Source organism: Mastomys coucha, unplaced genomic scaffold (genome assembly GCF_008632895.1).
Source record: "Mastomys coucha isolate ucsf_1 unplaced genomic scaffold, UCSF_Mcou_1 pScaffold6, whole genome shotgun sequence".
NCBI classification, from domain to species: domain Eukaryota; kingdom Metazoa; phylum Chordata; class Mammalia; order Rodentia; family Muridae; genus Mastomys; species Mastomys coucha.
This window is the reverse complement of record NW_022196912.1, coordinates 97,623,574-97,629,771: the sequence shown is the minus strand read 5'-3', so window position 1 is coordinate 97,629,771 and position 6,198 is coordinate 97,623,574. Positions and strand designations below refer to the sequence as shown.

Sequence of the window (6,198 nt, the reverse complement as noted above, 5' to 3'; positions counted from 1 at the left end):
TCCCTCATCGGGACTCTCTTTCCAGGTAGATTTAGGTTGTGCAACACTGACAGTTAAAACTAACCACCACAGGAATAATAAATGGGGACAGAGTTTGTATGTGTTCAGCACACATACCAGCTTTTTCTGAAGCTTTGATCAACAGTTGGTTGAATGGGCAAATGAGGAACCCACAGATATGAAGGGCCAACTGCCATATGGTAGCAAAGAATTGCCTCTTACAATTCTCTAGAATGCAGCTGAGAGGCATCTGGTTCATGGTTTACAATGTCTTGGGCCCCTATTCCTAGTTATTCAATGCAAGTCATTAAGGTTACTGTTCAATTTAATTGGCTATGTGTAAGCAGTCTTCGGTTCCCTGCTGTTTGAAGAACTGGGTTACATGACTAATAATTACTCTTACTACAAACTCCACAGTCCCAAATTCTGGGTGTCTCTTTTCTATCTTGATTAGTTTGGAAAGTTTACCTCCCATAGAGAAAACTGGTATTGATTGGCAAGCGTTTCCTGACCACCCGCTGGAAACAAAGTTGCCAGCAGGTAGGTACTGGGGAACCAGGTTGCTTACAGGAGTGGGAGACTTTGGCTCCAAAAGGGTTAAGGTCTCATATGGGCTGCAGAGTTGGAGATTTGTTGAAAGTGTAAATTCACAGGCTAACTCCAGGTGGAGTAAGCCAGAACCTCTTCAAACAGACCATGCTCATCAAAAGTCATAGCAACACATAGGCCATAAGCTCATCGAAAGTTACAGACAAATAGCAGCCACAACTCGGAAGTCTCCCACCTGAATGGCCAGCACTCCTTCTGCTGCTTTACTGCCTACATCTGAAGAGGCGGGGCGTCCCATCCCAGTGCCTCCCAGCTGGAAGCTGGAGCACTGGCTTCCAACGGGTAGAACGACTATTTTTGAAAAATAAGGACCATGAATGAACACTGCAGCCTGATCCTACTAAAATCATCTAAGATATCAGCAATTATTTCCCAAGCATTCGGCAAGACAGAACTTCTATTTATAAGATTTGAAAATCCAGGGGTAAAGGAGGGAGCCCCGTGAAGACTTACCAAGCTTAATATCTAGAGGAATGTAGTTTGAAAGAAATGTCAACAGCTGTGTCAGCGTCTGTGGAACATTGCAGAGAGTCTTTCTTTTCCCCAAATTGTTTCCAATAGGTGAATGTTACTTCTCTAATCGCCAGGGGATCACCAGGGGAAAGTAAAACTGTTTGGTTTGTTGGGGTTTTTTAATTTTTTTCCATTTCCTATCCATATCATTCTGCACGAAGGTTTTATTTTGTATTTCTATTCCTTTCTATATGGCAGGACAGACAGTATTATAGTAATTATTTATATGGTACCATATGTTACAATGAAGATGAAATTCATTAAATGTATTCTCCCAGATGCCCTGAAAATAAACAAGGAGGTTAAATGCATTCTGAGGTTCAAAGCACTAAGAATTAAGACAAGCTGGGGAGCTAAAGGAAAAATTAATCCCAGTATTGAGCCCTCTGAGAGCATTCCTTTTGAAAAAAAAAAAATGTGGTGGACAGCTTCTCTCTCTTATCTCCATGTTTAACCCCTGGAATATGCAGGACCTCAGAGAATAAAATCATATGAGAGAAAACCAGAAATACAGGGACCAGAATGATCTTACCTTCTCTCTCTCTCTCTCTCTCTCTCTCTCTCACACACACACACACACACACACACACACACACACTTCCATTCCTGTGGGACAGTAAGATGTTGAAATTTACTGGCAAATTCCATTGCCCAATGAGTCTCCCCCCCCCCAAGTAATGTTTGCTCATTTAAAAAACATTTATGTTGGCTATCTGATTCCATAAATCATAAATAAACAAATAAGTCTCATTTAAAGAGACATCCCAGCCACACAGGCATCCTTTTCCTGTCACTTTTGATGTGACGAATTGATAGCTTCAAAGAAAAACGTTTTACTAAGTCTCTCAGCAGAATAGGCTCGGTGGATGTTAACTGAAATTTCAGTAGAGTGAAAATCAAAGTTAAGACTATGGAATGAAAAACACCGAGAGCTATCCCCTTCACCAGAATACCTCCCAACAGCTGACATTTCTAAACTCTGCAGCTGCTTTAGGGAAAGGAATTAGTGGAAGGAAGCTTTCCCCACACTGGAGCTTAGAGTGCCCAAGATCACCTCGGTAGCTACGCGATTTAGATCAACAGCCATAGCAGAAAACTCAAACAATTTATCATCTCTGCTGTCCCGGTGCATGCAGGCTTTGGCTTACAGAGGCAAGTCTGTGGGAACCGTCCCGTTTCCCTCCATCCTCCTCCACTTTGAAGGAGTAAGTCCCTTCTAATGCAAAGTAAGTTCAGAGCAAGAATAAAGAATATAGGAGTCACAGAAACTTTCAGGCAGACCAGATCCAACTCCGCACAATCACCCACCTACCTACATGTCGGTGTGAAACTGACATGTGAGAGCCTTGTTTATAGTGTGCTAACCTCGGTCAGCAAAGGTCTTCGACGCATCGCGCACATACTGGCAACCCATCCTCTAACATTCTGATAAGCACCAACCCGGGTCTTACTCTCCCATTCTCCCTGGAGAGAAAAGGATGGAAAAGGATGGCTTTACCTCCTCCGGGTTGCCTTTCAAGTTCTCCTTTGAGGCTGCTAAAGGGCATTGATCAGAACTTACCTACAGGTCCAGTTTCTAAGCAGGCACCAATGCTGCGGGAATAATTCCAAACCAACGAGATTCAAAACATCTTCAATTTATTTGCTGACTTAGAAATGCCACTTGTCTCCACGAGAGAGAAAACGCTCCCACTTTGTCAAATTAAAAAAGAATGAAAACCCGCAGCTTTCCTCGGAACAAATTTAAATTTTCTGGGTCACTTCCCTCATCGCACTTTTTAAGCAGCCTGATCTGCTCAGACAAGGCTATGCCTACCCTCTGTGAGGGCAATTCCCAAGCCTCAGACCTCGCCACCCGCCCCTGCTTTCCTCACCTCACCACCGAGCCTCGCCCTTTCAACCCACAAACCAGGAGCTTATTCACGGGAAAAGTTGCTGGAGGTAGACTCCCCCACCTGCACTCTCAGAACCGGATGGCTGGGAAGAAGAGAGAGCCTCCGGGGCGCCGCACGCCCTCCAGGCCCAGGCGCGGAGCGCGTCCCACCCCAAAGCCGGGAAGGCGATGTCCACGCAGACCTGCACCCATCCCACACAAGTCCGCACGCCAGCTCGCCGAGTCACTTACGTAAGCTCGCCGTGCACAGTCCCAAACTGCAGACACACACCCGCACCTGTCACGCATCCGAAATGGACAAGCGCCCACCCCCGAGGAATGCAAGCCACACAGATCCGGGCGCGGGTGAGGCTTCCATTCCTTTTCTCCCCGGGTTCTTTTCTTGTCCCGTTTTGTCCAACTACAATTACCTTAGCAAGCAAAGAATTGTCTCGACTCGCTCCGGCGTCTCAGTTTCTCCTAAAGCCCGGCTGGCGCCCAGCGCATGATAAGGCTGGGGAACCCGGGAGTCGCCAGCTTTCTGGTGGGGGGTGGAGGGGCGACCGAATCCGTCCGGGCACTGTTCTCCCGAGGGTCGCCTCCTCCTCCTCTTCCACCTTCTTGGTGCCACTCTCCGAGGCGGCGACCGCGGGGGGCTCAGCGAGCAGACTGTGCAGCCCCGGACCGGGGAGGAGGCGCGGCGGGTCGCATGGTGCCAGGGCGCGGGGCTCCCGGGGTGTTTCCCTCGCCCCTCGCCTGTCCCGACCGGATCCGCCCCCTCGGCGCCAGCAGCAACAGGGACCCCGGGGCGCCCCCGGGCGGAGCTCTTGGCCACCCAGCGGGGGCCGATCGCCAAGGAGCTGCCCGGAGTCGCGCAGCCCAGGCGCTCGGCTCGGCCGCTGCCGCAGCGGCGCCCGCTGTCGGGGACCCAGAGCAGCTGCAGCCCCGCGCCGCGCACCTGGGCGCCCGCACCTGGCCTGAGCCGCGCGCTGTGACCGGGACCCTGGCACCTCAGCAAGTCCCTAGGTCTCCGCCGCCAGGCTCACCTGTCCCAGCGCCGCCCCAGGTACGGATCAGGCTCTGTGCAGCAAGCGGGGAAAAAATAATAATAATCTGTAGATTCCTGGCAACCGAGCAGCTACCTAGAAAACCCAGGGACTGTCTTAAGCAAGCCAAGGCTCCTCTCCTCGCTGCCAGGATGACCGGGGTACGGAAACTTTAGTGGCGCCAAGGTGCTCACGGTTCTGGCCTGGGGTGCTGTCCCGGTAGCTTTTGAATCCCTCACTGACGTGGGGCTGGCGCCCTCTAAATTAAAATAAGCCAGTGCGTTCGTCAGAGATATTGTTGCTAACCTCGTGGTTTTATTTATTCAACGTTTACACCACACACAGCGTTGGGAGCGCTTTGTGGTTGATACTATCTTGAAACAACAATACAAAAGGGAATCTGAGGGGAAAAACTATGCACAATATCCTTGGGCAAGAAGAGAAGAGTTGACATTCAAATGAACAAGGGTAACCTGAATGGACATTTTAACATGAGAGCCCTGAAACGTGATGTTTGATGTCTTATGACTGGGTTGTGGAAGTAGTTCACCTAGCATAGAGCTTTCCCCAACAGAGGTAGCATCCACCTGTAATATGAGAACTCAGGGGCTGGAGGCAGAAAGATCTGAATTCAAGGCCAGCTTTGGCTACTTAGGGAGTCCGAGGTCACACTGGACTACATAAAAGCCTGTCTCGAATTGTTTTAGGAAGCTGTTGTTGGAGGTAGGGCAAGATGGTTGGTACTAAATAGTTACCAGTAGATGTGTATGTATGTCGATGTTACCAACACCAATAATAAATCAGTAATTTATACTTTAGTGTATTAATCACAGAAAAAAATGAAATTACTCCAAGTCATTAAGGATGAATGATCTGGACTCTTCGTCTTGATGGCTCTGGAGGTGAAAAGTAAAGTCTCCTTGGCAGCATGCATATTTGTCAACACTGCTATGCATAAATATGTAAATAATGAAGAACATCAGTTAAATATAAATCGAGAGACATTCTTCTAAAATGGCTGATTGTTAAAGATGGCTTCTGATTGAGCAGGGGCCAGAGGACAAAGCTGCTAACTCAGAAGGTGATCTTGGGTAGGATCCAACACCTGTAAATGACACTGATAGTGGTGGATTTCGATAATATACTGATTCAAGAACATAGACAGGTCTGTGTTGTTTCCTCACATAAAGCTAGTGTGCTAGCCACACTGAGAATGACCTGGCTTTAGGAACTATACTCTGAAGTATGAAGGGGTCAGTGAGTGGAACCTGGAGATAAGATGTGCCCAGGAACCCTGTGTGTGCCCTATTGGTAGATGGTAAACACTTTTAAGTCAGAGGTGAGCCCAGTAGAAGGAAGCTGGGTCCATGGAGGGGTGACACCGAAGGGCAGGCATATGAGGAGACCGGCTCCTCCCACAGTCTACTTCCCAGAGCCTGGGGTACACAGAGCTCCTCCTATCAGCATCCTCTACGATAGCTGGACCAAGAAACCATGAGCTAAAAAATCTCTGAAACTTGATGCCCAAAGAAGTCTTCCCTCCTTGTAAACTGTTTATCTCCACTATTTTGCCACTGGGAAGAGAAAGTGCCCAATACACAGTCATTTGTTACTTATTCACAGATGGTTGGAAACTAGGAACACCCAAATAAAGTGAGCAACTGAGCTGGTCGGTCCAACTGCTTGTGTAATGTGTTTTGTAATTCAATATGATTTCAGAAGAGACGGCTTTAAAAGATACACTGAGGTATAATTGTTCTCTTCACCAAAATGAACACATTTTCTTCATTTAATTTTATGTGTATGGAGGTTTTGCCCGCATGGATGTGCACCATGTGTGTGCAATACCCACTGGAGGCCAGAAGAGGGTGACAGATCCCCTGGGACCAGAGTTACAGCTGATTGTGAGTCAGAATGTGGGGGTTCTTGGAACCAAACCCAGGACCTCTGGAAAAACAGTCAGTGCTCTCAACCACTGAGTCATCTCTCCAGCCCCTAAAGACTCATCACTTTTGAAATGTCCCTCACAGGTTGTCTTGAAGAACTAGCACATTATTAATGGAGATGAAAAGATGGTCTCACTGCACACTACTCTGTGAATATATACAATTCCACTCTACAGATCACTCTGTGAATATATACAATCCCACTCAGCCT

At 47.9% G+C, this 6,198-nt stretch overlaps 1 protein-coding gene across 7 annotated transcripts in view; it reads right to left on the bottom strand.

Annotated features, from left to right (window-relative positions):
- Rgs6 (regulator of G protein signaling 6) overlaps positions 1-4,242 on the bottom strand; it is a 559,464-nt gene extending 555,222 nt beyond the window's left edge. The window contains exon 1 of one of the 7 annotated variants that reach the window (XM_031356050.1): positions 4,042-4,242. The gene's annotated coding sequence lies outside the window, so the exon portion shown is untranslated. Of the gene's footprint in view, positions 1-2,438; positions 2,542-2,683; positions 2,953-2,996; positions 3,229-3,426; positions 3,882-4,041 lie in introns of those variants that run through there. The other 6 variants (XM_031356047.1, XM_031356049.1, XM_031356048.1 and 3 more) reach the window with 6 other exon arrangements.
- Between the last annotated feature and the right edge of the window lie 1,956 nt (positions 4,243-6,198).